The 21,377-nt window shown below is 37.2% G+C and overlaps 1 long non-coding RNA gene and 1 pseudogene across 2 annotated transcripts; one reads left to right on the top strand and one right to left on the bottom strand.

The window, feature by feature from the left end:
- Positions 1-13,455: 13,455 nt before the first annotated feature.
- On the top strand, positions 13,456-18,241 carry LOC149556761 (uncharacterized; annotated as a pseudogene). The gene is made up of 3 exons (XR_016364780.1): positions 13,456-15,673; positions 16,567-17,534; positions 17,640-18,241. The product of XR_016364780.1 is annotated as an uncharacterized LOC149556761 (transcript).
- On the bottom strand, positions 15,776-20,733 carry LOC149556760 (uncharacterized). The gene is made up of 2 exons (XR_016364781.1): positions 20,502-20,733; positions 15,776-16,557 (listed from the first exon to the last, which is right to left on the bottom strand). It is a non-coding gene; the product is annotated as an uncharacterized LOC149556760 (long non-coding RNA).
- Between the last annotated feature and the right edge of the window lie 644 nt (positions 20,734-21,377).

Here is a 21,377-nt window from a genome sequence, read left to right as displayed (position 1 = left end):
TGAAAAAAGAACAACCAAAAATAGCGAGAGACTTGATAGTAGGGAGCAATCCAAGCATAGGTGCATTCATGGACCTAGGGGATCTCAAAAGGGAGGGCTAAAAGGTCTTATAAATGAAGTCCTTCCATTTTAAGATGATATATATACATATCATGCATCCAAATATTTTAAATGGGACATTGCTACCTCACGATTCTTCATATGATTCACCATATAGGGTAAGATATGGAGTTTGGAAAATAACATGTCAAAGATAATGTGGAAGTAGTATTATGAATTTTGAGATTAATTGGTAAACCATTACAAGCCTACACAAGTACTATAAAACATGCACTTTGAAATTATGTGTGGTAATAAAATATACCATCATATAATTAGTCTTTGTTGATTAGATGAAATTATATCATTACCCTCTTTCTTTTCATGAAACTTGGATACTATTTAGCTTATAATTATCTTCAAAATGAAGCAGCCAATAAACTTTCGAGAATTCATTAATTAAAATATCCACGTGTATTTATAAGAATTATATGATTTTCAATTATATAGAAAGAGGTTGGAAATTTTGATAGGTTAAGTATAATGATAAATTTTATATATTATTATCAATTTATTTAACTTCATCTTGAGAGAGAAATTTGATTATATAATAATAAACATCATACCTTCATATTAACTTTCATTTCATTTCTAATATCTATCTATCACTATTTACTACCTACTTTCATGGAATTTCATATATAACTTTTTTATCTCCATCCTAGATACACTTATTGGAGCTCATTTCAATTTACTTAATCTACACCTCAAATTCTATATATATTATGTCTTAAAGTCATTTATACATAAATAAGGTCAATCATATTGTTTCTAGATTATGATTTCTAAATACCAAGCCTGTCATTATTTAGCTATATGCTATGTTATAATAAAATGAGAGACATATCTATATTGTTTGGTATTGAGATTATCTTCATCCATTTGTTTCTATTTGTTCATTATTGCTTCAAATTTAATTATTGTTGTTATTTATTCAAAAGATGTATGAAATTGTTTTAGAAAAATACAAGACAATCCTAAAAAATTGAGTGGTATTGAAAACACACAATATGTTTGTATTAAATTTTAAATATAGTTCATCACTTTAATTAAGGATATACAATGGCATTGATATTGCGGTATATAAATGGTGATTTATACGATGCACCCTTATGTGGAAAACTTTGCTCATGTATCTTTATGGTTATATATATGAAGCATTTCAAAGTAACCAATTGTTGGAGTTGTTAAGGATTTATATATTTGAAGTTAACTTTAGGCATCATGATAATCAAGTTTCATATAGAGTCTTTTTTTTTAAATATCAAGGACCAAAGGTCTAGCCAACAAAGTGAGAATAGTAAGTAAAATAATGGCACAACTTATTTGTACCCTAATTTTAAAAAAAAGAGAATTGTAGGTTTGAACTCAACACTACCCTATGTGCTTAATCTTGAATCTGACATAGTTGATGAGATCAATGCATATGTGGATGATTTCTCCACTACTGCTGCTATTTTTCATTTTAGGGTTTTTTGGCCCTCTCTCTCAGATTTACATGCATGGATCTCCAAATTTTGGGAACCAATCATTTCGGATTTAGTTCAGCTCTACCCTGTGGCAAGGGGTTTTTTTATTATGAAATTTTCTAATACTAATGACGGGAATGCCATCTTGTGTCATGGTTTTTCTTGGGAGGAAAGGTTTCCCCTGATGGCCAAACCTTGGTATCCAGCATTTAATCCAACTACTGAGTCCTTTAATAAGATTCCTCTATGGGTTAAATTGTCGAATCTTCCCCTTCACTTGTGGCAAGACTCAATCTTGGAGGTTGTGGGGGATGCCCTTGGGGATTTCTTATTGGTTGATTTGGTCTCCTCCAATGTCTATAGGACAACATATGCTCGTATCCTTATGGTGATGGATATCTCTACGGGGCTCCCTGTGATGTTGAAGTTCACTTCTTCAAGTGATTCTTGGATTCAGCTTCTTGATTATGAAGGTGTTCCCTTCAGATGTAGGTAATGTCATAAAACCGGTCATCTCACTACTCAATGCTCCTTTGATAAGGTTAGATCGAAGAAATCACCTTCTTGGTGGTTGGGGTTTTCAGATGATCACTATACGGTTTAGAAAGTTGCTTTAGATGTGGATGGGTTGGATAGCTCCTCTTATATTGATCTCACTTTGGTTGAGGATTTTGTTGATGTCTCTAATGATTCACATGTTGTCCCTACGACAGTTTTGACACAAAAGGTTGTTGTTGATCCATTTCCTACTACTGACTCTGTTGTTCCTTTGACAACTTTGAGTCAGAATTTTGTTGTTGTCCCTTCTGGGTTGTTGACTTTGTCCAAAACACTATTGTGGGTTCTCCTAGTGTGGGGGTTTTGGGGGTTAGTGGGGATTGGCAGAAAGTTGTAGGGAAGGTGGAGGATGGTTGGACTTCATTAAAGGAGAAAAAGGAAAATCCTCCAAACCTTCATTTGATGTCTTTATGTTCTCAAAAGAATGGACCAAAATGTAAATCTTGATGGTTTGTGGTCTCTTGGGTTGTTTGCCCTCTTGTTGGGAACCTTAGTGTGTCCCTCTAGTTTGTCAGGTGGTTTTCCAAAGTTGTTTTAAGATTCTCATTGTTATATCTTTATTGTCCCTTTGTACAAGGTTTCGGGTCCTTTCAAAACCTGTTTTTACTTAATCAAAACTCAACACTACGCATTAGTACCTAGATTATAATATATTTAGAGAGTTGTGTCTACATCATAGCATTAGTTATACATGAATTAGCATATTACATGATTAATTGTCATGCCTTCAATCCTTAAAGTCTATCACCCTCCTTAAAGGTAATCATCAATATTGTTTGTTTTATAAATTGTTGTTCCAAAAGTATGGTGAAAAAGATCTTCTCGAGATTCAATAGATCAATAATACATCATGTTCATTCACAACAATATTTATCACCCTCCTCAAAGGTAATCATCAATATTGTTTGTTTTATAAATTGTCGTTCCAAAAGTATGGTGAAAAAGATCTTCTCAAGATTCAATAGATCAATAATACATCATGTTCATTCACAACAATATTTATTTGATATCAAAATTTAAGCCAATACACTACAATGTTTTGTTTATTTATGGTAGGAGTGTATTTTAAAGAAAGACTATAGAAAAGTATAGATATTGAGTTGAAATGTAAATATCATATATAGATAGTGTATGTAAGAGAAAATAAGGCTCTCACCTCTTATTATAAACATCACCCCTTTCATAGGAGATATTACCTTTGTCATTACTATTTGCAAGTTACTTTAGAATTAATGATTTGTAGCCTTTTATTAGCCATACCAAGTGTTTTTTTTCTACAATAGGTATATTCTTCAATTTTCATCACATCCATACTACTACTTTTTGAACACATGAGAACATTCACAACCAATCTACCATTAAAAGATGTGGAAGCTCTATAAAGTAAGGATCACTAATTTCAAGGTAGGATATTAGAATAAAAAGTATACAAAATCAGAATTTATTAAAAAAAACATAATCTATTGATATAATTTAAATTAAACAATTTAGAGAAATTTCCATTAAAAATTCCTCCAATAGTTAAACCTCTAGTTACACTTTTCCATTATAATAAATAAATTGCCCTTGGAATTAATAAACCTTCTTCAGTTATATGTTTTTTAAACACACTCACTTAAACATGGAGTTTAGAATATATAATTTCTAATTATAAATGAAAAAATATGATTCACATTGATAAACCTTCTTCCATTCTATACATTTTCAACATTTCAAAAAGCAAACTCTTAGATATTTGGTTGGAATTTGGAAAGTGAGTATTTAATTACTTTATAATATTTGGTGCAAGCCCGTTATTAGTACTTGTCGATAGGCTAAGTACAGTTGTATTACTTTTTGAATAACTCTATTTAACTAGTGATTAAATTGATATGTATGTTTTATATCATGAAATTGATAATTTTTTAAGTTTTTAATATGTACAGACAAATGATTGGCTAAATGATTTAAGGTCTTATTGTGCAAGTCTTAAAATTTCTTCCATATTGCATCATTTTGGAAAAAATTATTGTATGCATAATTAAAATTTTGAATATTTCTTTAAAAAAAAATTGATTGATGAAAAACTAATTTTCTATTTTTTATAGTAGTGTATAATATATATATATATATTTAAAATTATAATATAAATAAAAACATTATAAACATATCTTATAAAATAACATGTATTTATGATTTATTTGTATATTAACAATTAATTAATTTATGATTGTGCTTTAATGTTCAAGATGGTGAGCGCAAGTGGAGGCAAGGGAGGTTTTCAAAATTTGAATTCTGAAAAGGGCGGGATTCCTCTGGATTGTCAGAATTAGATCCCTGGTCTGGAGCACGGTCCACAAAAGGGGGACGGTCAGGGGTCGTGTACAGGGGATCAGTCAGAGAATGTTGATGGGGACTTGGATGCTCCCCCCAAGGAAGTGGTCAAGGTAAGTCTTCTTTCCCGCCTGTTAAGATTCTTCCCAAGTCGGAGAAAGGTTCTTGCGCCATTGCCATTCCAGACAAAATCGTGGATCATAGCATTCGATCCATGGCTTCTACCCTGATTGGCAAATTCTTGGGGCCTAGACTAAATATAGATGATATGAGGTCTTTTATAAAGAAGAAATGGGCTCTTAAAGGTCAAGTTTCGGTCACGGCTATGGCAAAGGGCTTTCTGTCTTTTGATTTCACTTGCATGGAAGACCTTTCCTCCATTCTCAGCGAAGGTCAATGGGCTATTAGTCATTCCACTTTGGTCCTCAAGAACTGGTCTTCCAAGCTGAATCTGAATGACTCTTTTTTTGTTCAAGCCCTTGTGTGGATTAGACTACCCCAATTGCCTTTAGAATTCTGGAACGAAGATGTTTTTGTGGGGCTAGTTAGGTCTTTTGGAGAACTTTTGTCTATTGATCTGATCAATGCCTCTAAAAGATGACTTAACTATGCTCACATCTGCATAGGGGTTAGAGAAGGCACAAACATGCTAGAAACTATGGCGTTTCACTCAAAACTTGGAGTAAATGTTCAAAAATTGATCTATGAAACAATGTCTTTTGCCTGTTTCCTTTGTTTGAAGGCTGGGCATAAGGCAAATCAGTGCCCAAGGGCTATGAAGCATAAAAGTTAGAAAATTCAGGCTCCTAATAACTTGGCCAATGCAAAGAAGAAATCCATGCCCACAGGAACCTCTGTCAAGGGAAAGAAGAAACTGATCTAGAGATGCAAATCTGCTAAGCAGCCCGAGCTCCAGGATGGCAAGGAGGCAAATAGTAATGCCACCAGGTAGGATGGAGTCCAAGGCGATAAAAGTTGCAATGGTCCACCCCACTTTGACCCCAATATACAGGACAGAGCCCACAATAGTGATCCAAAGGAGTCTACGGTGGATGGCCCAATTGTTGTGGCCATAGTTGCGGCAGAAGACAATGTGATGATTGTAAAAGAGCAGAATGTAGGAAGGTAGGAGAACCCCCAGGCGGAGATGTCAAGGGTCTCTGACTCAGACTCCCGAATAATGGTGTTGATGATTCCTCGAGGGCAGTGGAGCACAATCAATGTGATGAAGATGCCGATGATGGCTCTGGTCAGGTGGGGAGTCTTGCTCCTTTGACGAACTTGCCAGCATCCAAAGGTCTGGGGACTAAGCTCATAGAGCTTATTAACAACTCTTCTCCAGATCAAATCTCTTAATGGGAAGATTGGATAGATAGCTACTCTCAAGATAGTATTAATGGCTAGAGTCTCGTTATAAAAAAAGAAAAGAACCGTGACCACCCTCCTCTGTCACTAGCGATAACCAGAAGCAGGGTTAAGGCTAATGTCGAGGGTAAGCCCAAGACTCCAGGAAGGAAAAATACAAACTAGTTATTGCAGGAAGAGACCAGAAAGAACTTGGCAGACAGGAGCCAGAGAACCATTAAGGAATACTCTAGAAGTAAGAAATGAAGATCATATCTTGGAATATAAGAGGCCTAAATGGGGCTCACAAATAGGAGTTAGTTAGGAATATGATCAAAGACCAAAGACCAGATTTTGTACTGATTCAAGAAACTAAAATGAGAAAAGATGTAGTAGGCAAGCTCTCTTTCCACAAGAACATGAGTAGCGAGGCCACAGACTCGGAGGGAGCTGTAGGAGGGGTGTTGATTCTCTATAATAACAAAGCTTATCAAAAATCTACTATCTATAATGCAGGTAATGCCCTCCTATGCAAAGTGTCCCATATTCATAGTGATGATTCCTGGTTTACTTTAAATCTGTATGCTCCCAATTCCAAAAGGGAGAGAAAGGTCTTTTGGGCTAAGTTGCTAGAGGTAATTAACCTCAACAACATTAACAAAAGGATAATAATGGGGGATTTCAACTCCTTCCTCTCTGATGATGAAAAAAGTGGAGGGCTTGCCTCAGATCAGGAAAGTAAGCTAGACCTTTCGAACTTCATTAACAACTTGGCCTTTATGGATGTTGATCTCCTAGGGGGCATATTCACTTGGTCTAACATGAGAGTTGGGGGGATTGCATCCAAGTTCGTCTTGATAGAGCTCTTATTTCCCCTGTTTGGTTGCAATCCTACTCTTGCAGGCTTTCCCTTCTCCCTAGAATAGGATCGGACCACTCCCCCATATCTCTCTTTGTTTGTCCTCTCATGTTCAAAAGGTCCTTCACTTTCCGTTTCGAGAAAATGTGGATTTCCCACTCGGCTTTGAAAACCAAGATTTCTTCATGGTGGAACATTGAGGTGGAGGGTACTACAATGTTCAGGGTGGCCAAAAAATTGAAGAATGTGAAAAGAAATATTAAAATATGGAACAAATTAGACTTTGGCCACATTTTCGAGGACAAGGATGAGAAGACTAATCAACTACGCAAAATCTAGGAAGAGATTCAGCAAGAAGGATATAATAATCATAATTCGTTGTAGGAAAGGTCTATCCTCTCTAACCTCCATAACATCATTTCTAGGGAAGAACACTTTTGGAAACAAAGATAAAGAGTTAACTAGCTTAAAGAAGGGGACCAGAACACCAGGTTCTTCCACCTATCTACCTTAAAACATCTGGCCAATAACTGAATTTCCAGTATCAAGAAAGGACAGACTTTGTTATCCAAAGATAATGAGATAGCGGATGAAGCAGTGCAGTTTTTCTCTTCTCTTCTCACTAAGGATCATTCTCTCTCGACATCTGATCAAGAGGATATTTTGTCTGCTATTCCTTCTCTATTGCAAGCTCATCACAACTCTATGTTGAAAGCTATCCCAACCCCAAAGGAAATTTTTCAAGCTCTTAATTCCCTTATGGGTAATAAGGCCCCTGGCCCGGATGGTTTCCCAGCTTTCTTTTTCCAGGTCTATTGGGAGGTGGTCAAAGGGGATGTCGTAAAGGCTGTGCAAGAATTCTTCGGGGCTAGAAACATTTTGAAAGAACTCAATGCCACCTTTCTAGTTCTCATACCGAAAATCCCAGGGGCAGATTTGATGGACAAGTTTAGGCCCATCAGTCTTTGCAATTCTTTCTACAAAATCATATCCAAAGTCCTCACTACCAAGATCCTCAGAGTTCTTCACCTGATTATATCCCCTCAGCAAACAGGCTTTGTCCCAGGGAGACAGATCCTAGACTCTATTATCACGGTGCATGAGGTGATTCACTCTCTTGAAGCTGGCAAAAGGGAAGGGTTCCTGCTAAAGCTTGATATGTCTAAAGCTCATGACAGGGTGGATTGGAATTTCCTGATGGCAGTCCTCCAAGCTTTTGGCTTTGATTCCCAGGTGTGTAAACTCATCTTTCAGCTTGTCTCTTCCCCTTCTTTGTCTGTTCTGGTAAATGGTTCCCCATCAAATTTCTTTTTCCCTTCAAGAGGGCTAAAACAGGGTGATCCCCTTTCCCTTGTTCTCTTCATCATTTTAGTTGATTGCTTGGGAAGGCTAATTTCAAGAAGAAGACAAGACTAGAGTCTGCAAGGTCTCAAGCCTTCGTCTGGTCATCATTCTTTCACCCATCAGCAATTTGTGGACGATACAATTTCGGGGGGAGAGGCTACGATTCAGGAGGCTAGAGTGTTTAAGGGTTTGTTGAATACTTATACTAGGGGTTATGGCCAAGCTATTAATTGGGATAAGAGTTTGGTCTACTTCATCAATACTCCGCTGGAGAGACAGAGGAAAATTGCTCGTATCCTAGGAAGTGGTATTCGAACTCTTCCTGCTAGTTATCTTGGAATGCCTTTGGGGTCCAAACCCTTGGAATCTTTTTGGAATAGCATCATTGATAGATTCAACAAGAAATTAGCCCGCTGGAAAGGTGCTACCCTCAGCCAAGCTGACAATTGCACTTTGGTGAAATCTATTTTCCAAAATCTCCCCACTTATGCCTTAAGCCTATTTGGGATCCCGTCTAAACAAGCTGACGGAATGGAGAAGATTCAAAGGAACTTTTTCTGAATAGGGGTTGAAGAGCACAAAAGATATCATCTTGCCGCCTAGGACCTTGTTTGCCTTCCCAAATGTTATGGGGGCCTTGGTATTAGAAAAATCAGACATCTCAATAATGCCCTTTTAGCCAAACAGATCTGACGCATTTTTCAGAACACCAGAGAATGGAGGGAAATTATGATTGAGAAATACCTGAGAAGGCAGTCTCTCAATTTTTTGCTTCATGAGATTGAGATTCCTCAAGGATCTTACATATGGAATGTGATCCTTAAGGCAAAAGCCCTGGCTAAGTTCAAGGCTAAATGGAAAATTGGTAAAAGTGAGGATATCTTATTTTGGTAGGACGACTAGATGAGTCAAGGACGACTAGACGAATCAAGGACTCGTTATTGATCACCCAAATTATGCTAGATAGGCAAAGCCATGCATAAGAAGATATGGTCTGAATGTTAGTGATTACAGAACAGGTAATGGATGGCATGACCTGTCTATGATATCCCTTGACCTTAAATCTTTGATGATTGGCCTGAATGCTATTTCCATAAATAACAAGAGGGATGAAGTCATCTAGGGTGATAACTCGAATGGGCAATACTATGTTGCCTCTAGGTATTTTTCAATGTGGGATAGAATGGAGAAACCCATCTGGGCTAAGGCATGGACTCCTGGCCTTACCCCAAAAATCAAAATCTTCTTCTGGCTTTTGCTCCAAGACAAAATCCTTACTCTGGGTAATTTAGCCAAGAGAGATCAAATTATCCCCAACAGGTGCAGACTATGTAAGCACGACTTGGAGACGATCAATCACTTATTTATTCATTGCTCCTTTTCCTCCAAAGTTTGGAACCTCCTAACCAGGTACTTTGGGGACAGCTGGTGTCCCCTGGCCAACATTCAAGAATTCTTCAGCCAAAGGAAGAGTTCACACTTAGGTTTGATCACTCAACTAATTCGCTCCTGGTCCCTCCTGCACTTCTGCTAGGGTATTTGGAAAGAGCAGAATAACCAAATTTTCAGAGACAGGGAATCCCCTAAGTTTGTTATTGTTGAGAAAATTGAAGGATTAATGAAGGAGAATTTCACCACCACAAAGGAAGGAAATATTGAAGAAGGTGGGAACAACAGACAAAGGAAAAAGGACAGGGATAGGAAAAGATAGGAAGCTAGGTAGTTTTTCCCCCCTAAAAATTGGTACAAAGCCAATTTTGACAAGGCTGCAAAAGGGAACCCCGACTTTGCAGGCAATGGAGGCATCATTAGAAATAGCTATGGTGGAGGAGTTATGGCCTTTTCCAACCCGATTGGACATCAAACGAATCACTTCCCAGAAGCTAGTGGTGCTAGTCACATTGTTAAACTGGCCTTGGCTTCTAGGATTGAGAACCTTTGGCCAGAGGGGGATTCATTAAATATCATAAATTGTCTCAACAGTAACTCTATGCCTTCTTGGACCATTGCGAATGTAATCAAGGAATTTAAGTCTGACCTGGGTAAGTTCAACAAGACCTATATCAGCCACGTGTACAGGGAGGCTAATTTAGCTGCCGATTGGTTCGCCAACGATGCGGTCACTAAAAATTCGGAGATGACGTGGCATGTCGGCGACAACTTTTCAGCGGCAATGAATAATTTAATACTGCAAGATTGCATCCATGGAAGTACAAAAGAAATCCAAAATTAATGATGGGAAGATTTGTAAGATTGCACGTCAAAGTGGGAGTTAATGAAAATCATGCAAAACTCTTTTCAAATCATGATAGTGTGTACGTACAACACGCTTCAAGGGTTGTCTTGGATACAACCATTAAAACTGGTAAATTCAAAAACGTTTATGTGTTTCGCAACTTGAAGGAGGCCCAAGTCTGTAAGAAAACAGCGAGCAGGCGGGGGCTTATTGAATCAAAGGAAACCATGATAGGAGAGAGAAGTAGGAGGGAGCCGTCGGGGGAGGCAGAGAAATGGAAGGAGAAACTGAAGGTTTGGCATAAGTTGGAAAAGGGCGGAATTGCTAGATTCTTGGAGAAGCTCCATGGATTTGATATAGGGATCACCAAGATTATGGTGGATTCTTGGAAAAATGGGAGAGTCAAAATCGATGGGGTCACCCACCATGTCAATGTAGATTTGATAGCCCGAGTTGCGGAGATCCCTCTGGAAGGGAGTAACTTCTTCAAAGACAAGAAAATGTCGACAAATGCTATCAAAGTGTTTGCAAAAGATGAAAAGGAGTTGAATAAGCTCGTCAAGGTGGAGACGTATTAGGAGATGGAGTCAATTAAAAAGTTATGGAGGTATGTCCTTAGGATTATCGTTGAATATATTTCTCTGGGCCCCAGATTTGATAGGATCAGAACGCATCATTTTGTTTTGCTTAACCACTTTAGGCATCGAATCAAAATCTATTTTCCTTTTTATCTTTTCACCTCCATGAGCAAGGGTATTGAGGGTTTTAAGAGGAAACCTACCACTAACCCAACCCTTCATGAGGGATTACTCCTCTTGGTCTATGAGTATCTAAAGACTCAAACCAAGGAAAAATCTCTTGGTGATACTGGGTGTGCATCTAAGGAAACTAGGAGTTCGGATTCTGAGGATGTGCATAGCATAAAATCAGAAGAAGAGGACAATGTTTCCTTTAAAGGTAAAGCCCCCAAGGAAGAAAAGAAACCCTATGCCCTCATTCCCTATAGAAAGAGCCCCAGAGAATTTACCCCCATTCCCTCTAAGCCTGAGCCTCAGGAGGAGGAGGAGGATAACGATGATGATAAGGACATGGACTCAGAGGAAGAGATGAAGGGGGAGGATGATGAGAAGGAGAAGGAGAAGGGGAGGGAAAGTGAAAAGGAGGAGGAGGATTCTGCTGATGTGTCAGGGAATCCCAAGAAAAGGAAAGCAGATGAGGCTTTTGAAACCAATGCCCAGATCCTTGAGATTCCAGGCCCTGGCCCCACTACCTCTTCGTCTGTAGATATTTAGGGTAAAGAGATTGGGGAGGTAATAATGAAAAATGGGAGGAGGTCTTGGAGGAAATTTAACTCGAATATAGCTAAATTGGGGATTGTCAGGGAGCTGTTGAATATCCAAGTGATGTTGGACATTGATGGCAAAGCCCACTATGATGAACTCATCAACTCTGCTTTGGTTGTTATCTCTGATAATGTAAGGGAAATTGGGCTTAACCTTTTGAACAATGCTAAGAACATCATGATAGACAATTTTCGGTCTATCAAATGGTTATTCCATGAAATTGAAGACCTTAAGGGGAAAAGAAGCTAGGAAGGAAGCCAAAAAATCGGCAGCGACTAGGGACACAATGAAGAGGAGAGAAGCTAGGATGGAAGCCAATAACACTTCAACGTCCAGGAACACAAGGCTGACCAGGAGGACAAAATCACCAAGGTTGAACAAAGAGTCCAAAGGATGGAGTTCTCCCATCAGAACCTGGCCAATCAGGTGATCGCCACTTTGAACGCCCTGAATGAGAACATTAACAGTCTGAGTGAATCACTGATTAGTGTTGGATTTGGCGGGGAAAAGGTGGAGAAGGCCAGCTTGGACATTGGGCAGGTTGAGGATGATCCGAAAGAAACTAAGGACTAGGTGGATGCTCAAAACCAGGACCAGGAGGATGCAGACGACAAGAAGACCAATGAAGCTGCAAAGACCCTGTAGGTTCTTGATAGAGAGAACTAATAGTTAGTGCTACTTTGTTGTCTCGTTTTTCCCTTGTGTAGCTAGTTCTTTCTTGTTCTAGTGTAGCTGGTTTTTTGTTTCCTGGCCATGGGCCTGTTGTTTACGGTTGGCTTTTGTTAAGTTGTTTCTCTATAGCTGGCATTTTCTTAATATTTCTATTTCAGATATGTTGTAAAAACTTTCGAGTTTTAGGATCCCTGTAAAACCTGTTTTATTTAATTTATATATTAAAAATATTATTTACAATATATTGTTCATTATTTTGATGTTATATTTAGAACTTAAATTTCTAAAGTTAACTATATTTGTAATTATATAATTTTATATTATATAAAATATATTATTTATACATTAAAAAATATTTAAGTTAAAAATATTCTTTACAATATATTGTTCATTATTTTGATGTTAAATTTCTAAATTTAACTATATTTATAATTATATAATTTTATATTATATAAAAATATATTATTTATACATTAAAAAAGTATTTAAGTTAAAAATATTCTTTACAATATATTGTTCATTATTTTGATGTTATATTTAAATCTTAAATTTCTAAATTTAACTATATTTATAATTATATAATTTTATATTATATAAATTATAAAATTAAAATATTACAAATTAAATTAAAATCTTATAGTAATTATATTTAAATCTTATTTTTATGACATTATTAATAAACTTATTAAATAAAAATAAAATAATCTTTTAATTAAATATTAAATTAGTGACAATTGCTATAAATAATATAATATTTAAAAAATAATATACTATTACTTTTATATTACTTTTACTGGAAAGTACTTAGCCATTATATGGCACTTGATGAATTGACTTCACTTTTTAACTTGATGTAAACCAACTATAATGAATCTTTCGCTTGGTGTAAGTCAGCAATGGAGTGGAATACTTAAATTTCTGCTTAAACCTAAGCCAGATATTCAATATAAGTTGGTGTACGCTGACTGAGCAAATAAGGACTTGAATTAGTAGTTTATGCAAGCCAAATATTCAATTTGACTGTGTGCAATGCAAATTTGTTTGCACGCTGAGAAAGTGCCATTTTAGATACCCTCATCATCCCCACCAATCTTTGAGTTATCCAAAATTTGTCTTTGCGTAGCTGTAACGTCTCAGTCTCTGGTAAGCGCACGAAATCAAGATTGACCATGCAATTTAAGTAAATATTTCTGCACTCTGGCAACGAAGATGACCACATTTTTCTGACTACAGTAAACACTTCGCCCTTTTCCCCGCCATTTCCTTGTGCTGTTCAGAAACTGACAATTGACCTTGTAGACTTTGCCCTGCAAGTGGCCGGCAAAAACAGAACACTCCTCACTGTAACCCATGGTTTCCAAGCTTATTAATAAGATTTCCAAGAGCCTGGAGACAACACATAGGCTCGGTTACTTGTTCCTAGTCTCAACACAGATGAAAATGAAAATGAAGATGGTCTTAGTTTGTGTCCTATTTCTCTCTGCCCTGCCTTCCTGTCATTCTTCTATTCGTTCTTATTACTCTGATCAAGAAGCTCTGCTGGATTTCAAGCATTTACTTTCCCTCGATTCCCAAAGTTCCTTGCAAGATTGGTTTCCCCATTATTCCCTCTGCAATTGGACCGGCGTCGTCTGCTCTTCTCGTCAACAGCGTGTGGTTTCTTTAAAACTCACGGGTATGTCTTTGCTTGGCCCTATCTCTCCTTTCCTTGGAAACCTCACCTATTTAACCCACTTGAATTTGGACGAAAACAAACTCTATGGTGGAATTCCTGTTGAATTGGGCAATCTTATTGAACTCAGAATGCTTATGCTTGATAATAACAACTTAACAGGCTCCATTCCACCCACTCTGGGAGATTGCCAGTATTTGACAGATCTCTATTTGTCTGGGAACCTTCTCAGTGGTAACATTCCCTCCCAGCTTGGCGTTTTTTCATATTTAGAAACCCTCTATTTAGGGGGAAATCAATTAACAGGCACAATCCCATCTTCTCTAGGAAATCCCTCCTTTTTATCATACTTAGATTTGGGGTTTAACAGACTAAGTGGTAGCATTCCTATTCAATTGGGAATGCTTACTCAACTGGGCGTGCTTGTGCTTAATGTAAAAAACTTGACAGGTTTCATTCCGTCCACTCTAGCAGACTGTCGATCTTTACAAATTCTCAGTTTGTCAGATAACCATCTCGGCGGTAGCATTACCTCTCAACTTGGCCTTCTTTCATATTTGGAAATCCTTTATTTAGGAGGAAACCAACTGACAGATTCAATCCCACCCTCTCTAGGAAACTTGTCTTCTTTAACGTCTTTGGAATTGGATGACAATAGACTTCATGGCAGCATTCCCGTTGAATTGGGTATGCTTACTCAACTCGGTCATCTTTTTCTTCATGCCAACAACTTGAGAGGAGTGATTCCTGCTGCCCTTTCCAATTGCACTCTTCTCCAGAATTTGACGTTCTATGAGAACCAGTTAAGTGGTCCCATTCCTTGGCAATTTAGCAAATTATCAGAGTTGCAACGACTGTTATTATGGAAAAACCGACTCACTGGAGAAATCCCATGTTCCCTCTCTAATTGCACTAAACTTCTAAATCTTGATTTCTTGAGTAACCAATTCAGTGGCACAATTCCCTTGGAGTTTGGCAAATTACCCCAACTTGTAAGGCTTAGTTTAGCAGATAATCATCTTGTAAGCAAAAGCGGTGATTTATCTGTTCTAACAACCTTGGTTAATTGCTCCTTTTTAGAGGACATACAGCTATCTTTTAATTATCTAACTGGCGTTTTACCCTCTTCTTTTAGTCAGCTATCAAACAAACTTTCCAATTTACTATTATTTTCTAATAAAATTGAGGGAAGCATACCAAGTGGCATTAGTAATCTCACGATGCTTTCAACCTTAGCCTTATCTGGCAATTGTTTCAAAGGAACTATTCCATCCTCGCTCGGTGAACTTCAACATCTTGAAAGATTATATCTAGACCAAAACTTTTTAAATGGGAGTATTCCAAAAAGTTTGGGGCAGATAAAAAGTCTTGGGTTGTTAGACCTAAGTCAAAACATGCTTTCAGGGCAGATTCCAGATAGTCTTAGTAGCCTCCCACAACTAAGACATCTTCGTCTTGATCGCAATCAACTATCAGGAACAATACCTGCCAGTTTAGGAAGTTGTCAAACATTGGAGCTAGTGGACTTGTCTCAAAACAAGCTAAGAGGAAATATACCCCCAGAATTAGGAGGTCTTAAAAATCTGCAATTTTATTTCAACATTTCTGGAAATTCATTACAAGGTTCTCTTTTGGAAATTAGCAGTATGGCAATGGTACAAGCTATAGATGTGTCTGAGAAGAACTTTTCAGGTAAAATCCCAGTTGCTCTATCAAGTTGCACTAACTTGCAATATTTGAATATTTCATGGAATTCATTTGATGGTGACGCAGTGCAAGGCAAGAGAATCCCCAAAGGAGATGTCCTAGCCCCCTGCTATAAAACCATGCAGCGGAAACATAATAACAAGAAGCAACAATGCAAGATTTGATACCAAATCACAATAATATATTCATAAAATATAACTTATTACATGCAATGTGCCGGGCTGTAAGGCCTTCCCTTGTATGGCCAAATACAAAGCAACTAATAGTTCTACAAGATCCCTCAAGATCCAATCCCAAACCCTAGCTAGTCCAGATCCACACTCTGGTAGAAACCCACAAGGAAGATCTCAACTTGTGCTCGCAAGCCCACCAAGCAATCTCCTTGTTTTCCAAGCCACAGCTACTAGCTCTTCTCAAAATTCGCTCTTCCAAGCTCCTCTACTTCTCCTCCATGGATGATTAATGCCTAAAGACTTCTCCACGACCCCTACTTATACCAATCTAAGCCACAGGTCGGCCCAAAACACAAATTAAATACAAATACATAAATTAAATGCCAAAGTTGGCCTCCTACAACAATTAAATTCCCAAAATCGATGCCTTGGTAAAATAACGATATCTCCTAGCTCCAAATGAATTAGAACTCGAGCTTTGAACCATAGGTAGAAGTCTAGGCCCTCTTCCATCCCTGAAATTTTCATCCTCCAACTCATTTTAGAAAATTAGATACACATACTACAATAGGAACCAAATTCCTAAGCAAAGCCGAGCTCCTCTCAGACCATGCCGAGTGACCAACGACCATGCCAAGTCCCAAGACCATGCCGAGCAACCATAGACCATGCCGAGCAACCAAGGACCAGTCCAAGCATCCAACAAAGCAACTACCGAGCCTCCTCCCATGAACTCCAAAGTAGCCACCAAGCAAAACCAAGATGCTCCTGCATTAGATGGTCCAATTCCAATGTCACTCACAAGACTTGAAAACCTTGAAGACATTGATCTCTCTAATAACAATTTGTCAGGAGCAATTCCAATGCCTTTCCAAGCGATGAAAATGCTTAAGCATATCAATCTCTCTTCAAATAGATTGGCAGGAGTGGTTCCAATGGAAGGAGTTTTTGCAACAATTAACGAGTCAGCAATTATGGGAAATCTCAAACTTTGTGGCAAATGGATCAATTTGCAGCCATGCTCTGATTTGAAACAGAAACAACAGTTATCAGTCTTCAAAAAGGGGATAGTACCAGCAGTTATTGGAATTGCAATCTTCATGTTGGTTGCATTGTTGGTAATTCTCTACAGAAGGAGACATACAAATGAAAGTGTTGTTGATCTCAAGTTCAACGTTGGGCTTAGAAGAATTTCATATGAAGAACTTCAAGATGCAACTAGTGGGTTTAGCCAATCCAATCTATTAGGAGTTGGTAGTTTTGCATCTGTTTATAGAGGGATTCTTAACAATGAGACGAGTATTGCTGTCAAAGTTTTCAATTTGCAAGATGAAAATGCTCTCCAAAGTTTTAACAGAGAATGCAATGTGCTAAAAAGAGTCAGACATTATAATGTGATCAAAATCATTTCGGCATTTTCCCGCTCTGATTTTAAAGCACTAATTCTTCCATTGATGTCAAATGGAAGTTTGGATAGATGGCTATATTCTGAGGGCGTAGATGAATGCAGATTAAATATCATTGACCGATTAGGAATAGCAAAGGAGATAGCACATGGAATGGCATATCTACATCATTATTGCTTTGTGCAAGTCATTCACTGAAACCAAATAATGTGTTGTTAGGGGATGATATGATTCCATATATAGCAGACTTTGGAATTACCAAACTCCTTTATGGGAATTCAATGGATTCTTTAACTTCTACAAATGCACTCAAAGGATCTATAGGCTACATTGCACCAGGTATGGATTTCAATTTAAATTTTAAATGATTACAGTAAAATCATCATTGTGTGGATTTTATATAAATAGTATAAATGTTTCATACGAGGTAGTATTGTATTGTAGAGTATGGTTTGGGTGGAAATGTTTCAACAAAAGGAGATGTGTATAGCTATGGAATTATACTTTTAGAGCTCATGACAAGGAGACGACCTACAAATGACATGTTTGTAGAGGGAATCAATCTACCAAAATGGGTAGGTATGACATTTCCAAATAAAATCACAGAAGTGGTGGACAACAACCTGCTTCAAGATGTTAATGAATCAGATTTAATAGTGGTATTGTCATGTCTTACTCAACTCATACAAGTGGGGTTGGCTTGCACAAGGGAGATACCAGAACAACGCCCAAATATGATGGAGATAGTTGAAAGATTGGAAATAATATCAAGGATATTTCTTGGTACTCGATCGTTTCAATTGCCCATAGATATCTCTCCTTTTCTTGAGCATACAAGTGGTCCAAGAAATGCTAGTTCAAACATAGATGAAAATTGGTCTACATCTACATCTTAGCTCCTTGCAAGCAACTTGATAGCAACTATTAACTTGTATTGTCTTAATTATTTTCTTGTCAGAGAAACATTTAAAATTTATTAAGTGTAGAATATCATGGAAGTGATGTAATCATGAAGTGTAATTTTTATAACACTTAATTTTTTTTGATGACGGCGTATAATCTTCAGCCATTTATAAGTACAGTATAGATATTGATGAACTATATATGTACACAAATCAAATAAAATTTAGAAATAAAGATTGTGAGTTTTTATTCTTTGATATTATCTACATTTCTTTTACAAAGGGTTCAGATCTCTCCAAGTTTGTGGCACCATGCCTAATCGTTATGTACATAGAAAGCCTTCTATTTGTAAAACCTATTGATCAAAAGCATTGAATATGAAATGTACTTTTATATTTTGGGCATACAGGTAATCTGTTTAAAGAAATGATTATTAATCATATTACTGATGTATGAAGCGAACAGTGGGATGTTGGATCAATCTCTTGTGCTGTGTTTATTGTCAATTCTTACATTTCAAACTGATGATGTATGTGATAATATATTTTGGTCAGTAGACCACTTTAAAGATGAACTTGTGTAACAACTCAATATTCACCTAATAAAGATATGCTTAATATTCATATGAAAGAATCATATCCATATGTATGTTTTAGGGTATTCCTGAAAACCCAAATGCATCAAAGAAAAGAGTATACTGGCACTGCTGAACTACCATACACCTATGTTCTTCAAGAAGCGAGATCTCCTCCTATTTCCTGCGTGGACTTTAACCATTCCAGCCCCATTATTGAACATTCCTTTGTCAGTTGTGGATGTCTTTTCTTGGGTGACTGTATGTTGCTATGGAATTAAATTTTCTCCGAAAGCCGAGAGTACTCATTTACAGTTGCTATAATGATTGTTTAGTATTTATACCTATGATATTGGGATGTCACATGATATATGCACTCTAATGGTTGGGGTTTCCTGGGTTCTTAAATAGTATGCTGGGAACATATCATGCTATTGCCTTCTTTTACATCTTCGAGTATCACTGGTCATGGAGATTTTTCAGGCAGTTTCTTATATTGTCTCTTGTAAATCATATGCGAGAAGCAATTTGCAGGGCAAAACTGGTACCCATACGTGTATCATATTTTGCTTTCTTATCTATTTTCATAATTGGAGGTTTTCTTATTCACTGAGGCAGGTTATTCACTGTGTTTATTTTCCGTCATGAATTTATATGAGTTAGAATTTAGAACTAAACTGTAAAAATATTGATTTAATGACCAAAAAAAGCATTAGAGAGATTGTCAATGGATTGCTCTATAGCATAAGGAGTTTCGAGGGCATCTCGGAGGTCATCTAAATAAGGTTTTTAAAATAAGTACTATAAACTACATAATCTTTTATTTGTAGAGAAGATTTTCAAGTGGTAGCCCTTGGGCCACTGGTCCTCCCCAACGGTGCATATATGGATTGAAAGCCCTGGTGATAACGAGACGCTTGTTTAAGATTTTGTCATCTGTAACTATAACGTCTACCATGCAGTCCCATAGTTTTTTTAACCCTGTATTTGATGATAATTCAGAGTGTTTGCCTTTAAATACCTGAAGGAAATCATTGAACAAGGTGTAACTGTTAGAAGATCGGCTACTGTAGGATGTGACTGAAGTGTTTAGAGCAGGGGTTCTGACAGTTATGATGGGAGTTAATAGGGCTGGAAAGTCTACACTTACTGGACAGAAGAAATCCAGTGAACATATTAAAGGGAACATCAGATTTGCTTGATTTCCAATATAGCAAGAAATATTTGCCTGGATTTTTGGGTATTCTGAAGAGTGATATGCATTCTTCACAAGTAACTATGACAGAGTCCTTGATATTCTCTGAATTCATACAACTTCGTAGGGAGGTTAATAAAATGACCAAAGTTGCAGGTCCAAACCCTAATTTCTTCTTGTTTACTCAAATTACGTTTTCTTTATTTTAGCAAGGTTCCATGAATTTCACTGACTTGGCCAGCTCTCAAACTGGAGACCTCTATGGAAAAGATCATGTTATTGGGGGAATTAGATGACTTAAGACATGCATTAGTTGGCCTGATCAATTTTCGTAGAGCTTATTGCAGATCCATCATTATTTTCATGGATGAAACTTCGGTAACCGAAGCCAGAGAATCAACGAGTATAATGAGAAGTGTGAATGACACTGTTATTACAGGAATAACTTTCTGTAAAATCCATTAAGAAAGCATCGCTCTACTTGAATCATTCGTTAGGGTAAATAAATGAATATTTCAATTCCTTGGTATCTTTCTTGACATTTACATTTTCTTGCAAGCAGTAGATTAGCAAAGCAACCTAAATTTGCAGTTAAAAGAACATTATTTATAGAGAATGGGCTGCAGGGATGTACTCTGGAAAGCTGCGCCTTGACACAAAGGGCTCCATCCCATGGACTTTGTAGGGATTGATCATTTAGATCTCTGTAGCAATCGATGTATTGAATTTACCCCGCTGACATCAATGAAGACAGTGTTCGGGTTTCTCTTTAGGATTTCGCCTGTAGCTCCACATCGATTCTCATTCTTGCTGCTTAGACTGATCTCAAAAACTTTTTTTATTATGCAATCGGTCCTCGTTCACTGCAAATGAACTAAGACAGAGACATCTCTAGATGTATGTGGCGTCTTTTCTGCTGACCCAACGATGATATACGATCTGGTAGATGGCAGAAGAATAAGGAGTCGATTTGTTGTAGGCCCCGAAAATGCACTTCCTTTACATTGCTTTTTGTAACTTTTCAAAAAAGATTTGTAAGTCCTCTCTTTCGTAAGAAAATGCATTTTCGTGGCTGTATAGACGTTGCCATGTTGTAGTCGAGCTATATTTTCATATGGAATGGACTTACCACGGCTCCCAAACTGTAACTACCACTTCTGGTTCAGTGAAAAATAATAGTTTTAATGTACACACTAGGAGATTAATCGGTATAATTAGTTACATGTTTAACTTTTAAAATTGAAGAATGCCTTTTTGAAAACCTTCATTTTTTCTTATGGAGGTTCAATTTGCCACCAAGACTTTCTAGTAGAGGCATGAAGTATGAAATTTGTGAACAAACAAACCAAGTCAATGAGGGCCATCAAGAAGTTTGATTTCTTTCCAATATGGAAGGACGAGTCTCTCACCTGATATCTAGGATTAAGAGTCGAGGACTTAAGGGTATATTCATTCTACCATAGATCAAGTGCCCATTGTGTCAACATAATTGATTAATACTCTAAGAAGT

The sequence above is a fragment of the Cupressus sempervirens genome, chromosome 5, assembly GCF_028749045.1.
Source record: "Cupressus sempervirens isolate cs-2001-9-10 chromosome 5, ASM2874904v1, whole genome shotgun sequence".
In the NCBI taxonomy this organism is placed as follows: Eukaryota; Viridiplantae; Streptophyta; class Pinopsida; order Cupressales; family Cupressaceae; genus Cupressus; species Cupressus sempervirens.
The sequence above is the reverse complement of the archived record's forward strand: the minus strand, read 5'-3'. Positions and strand labels throughout refer to the sequence as shown.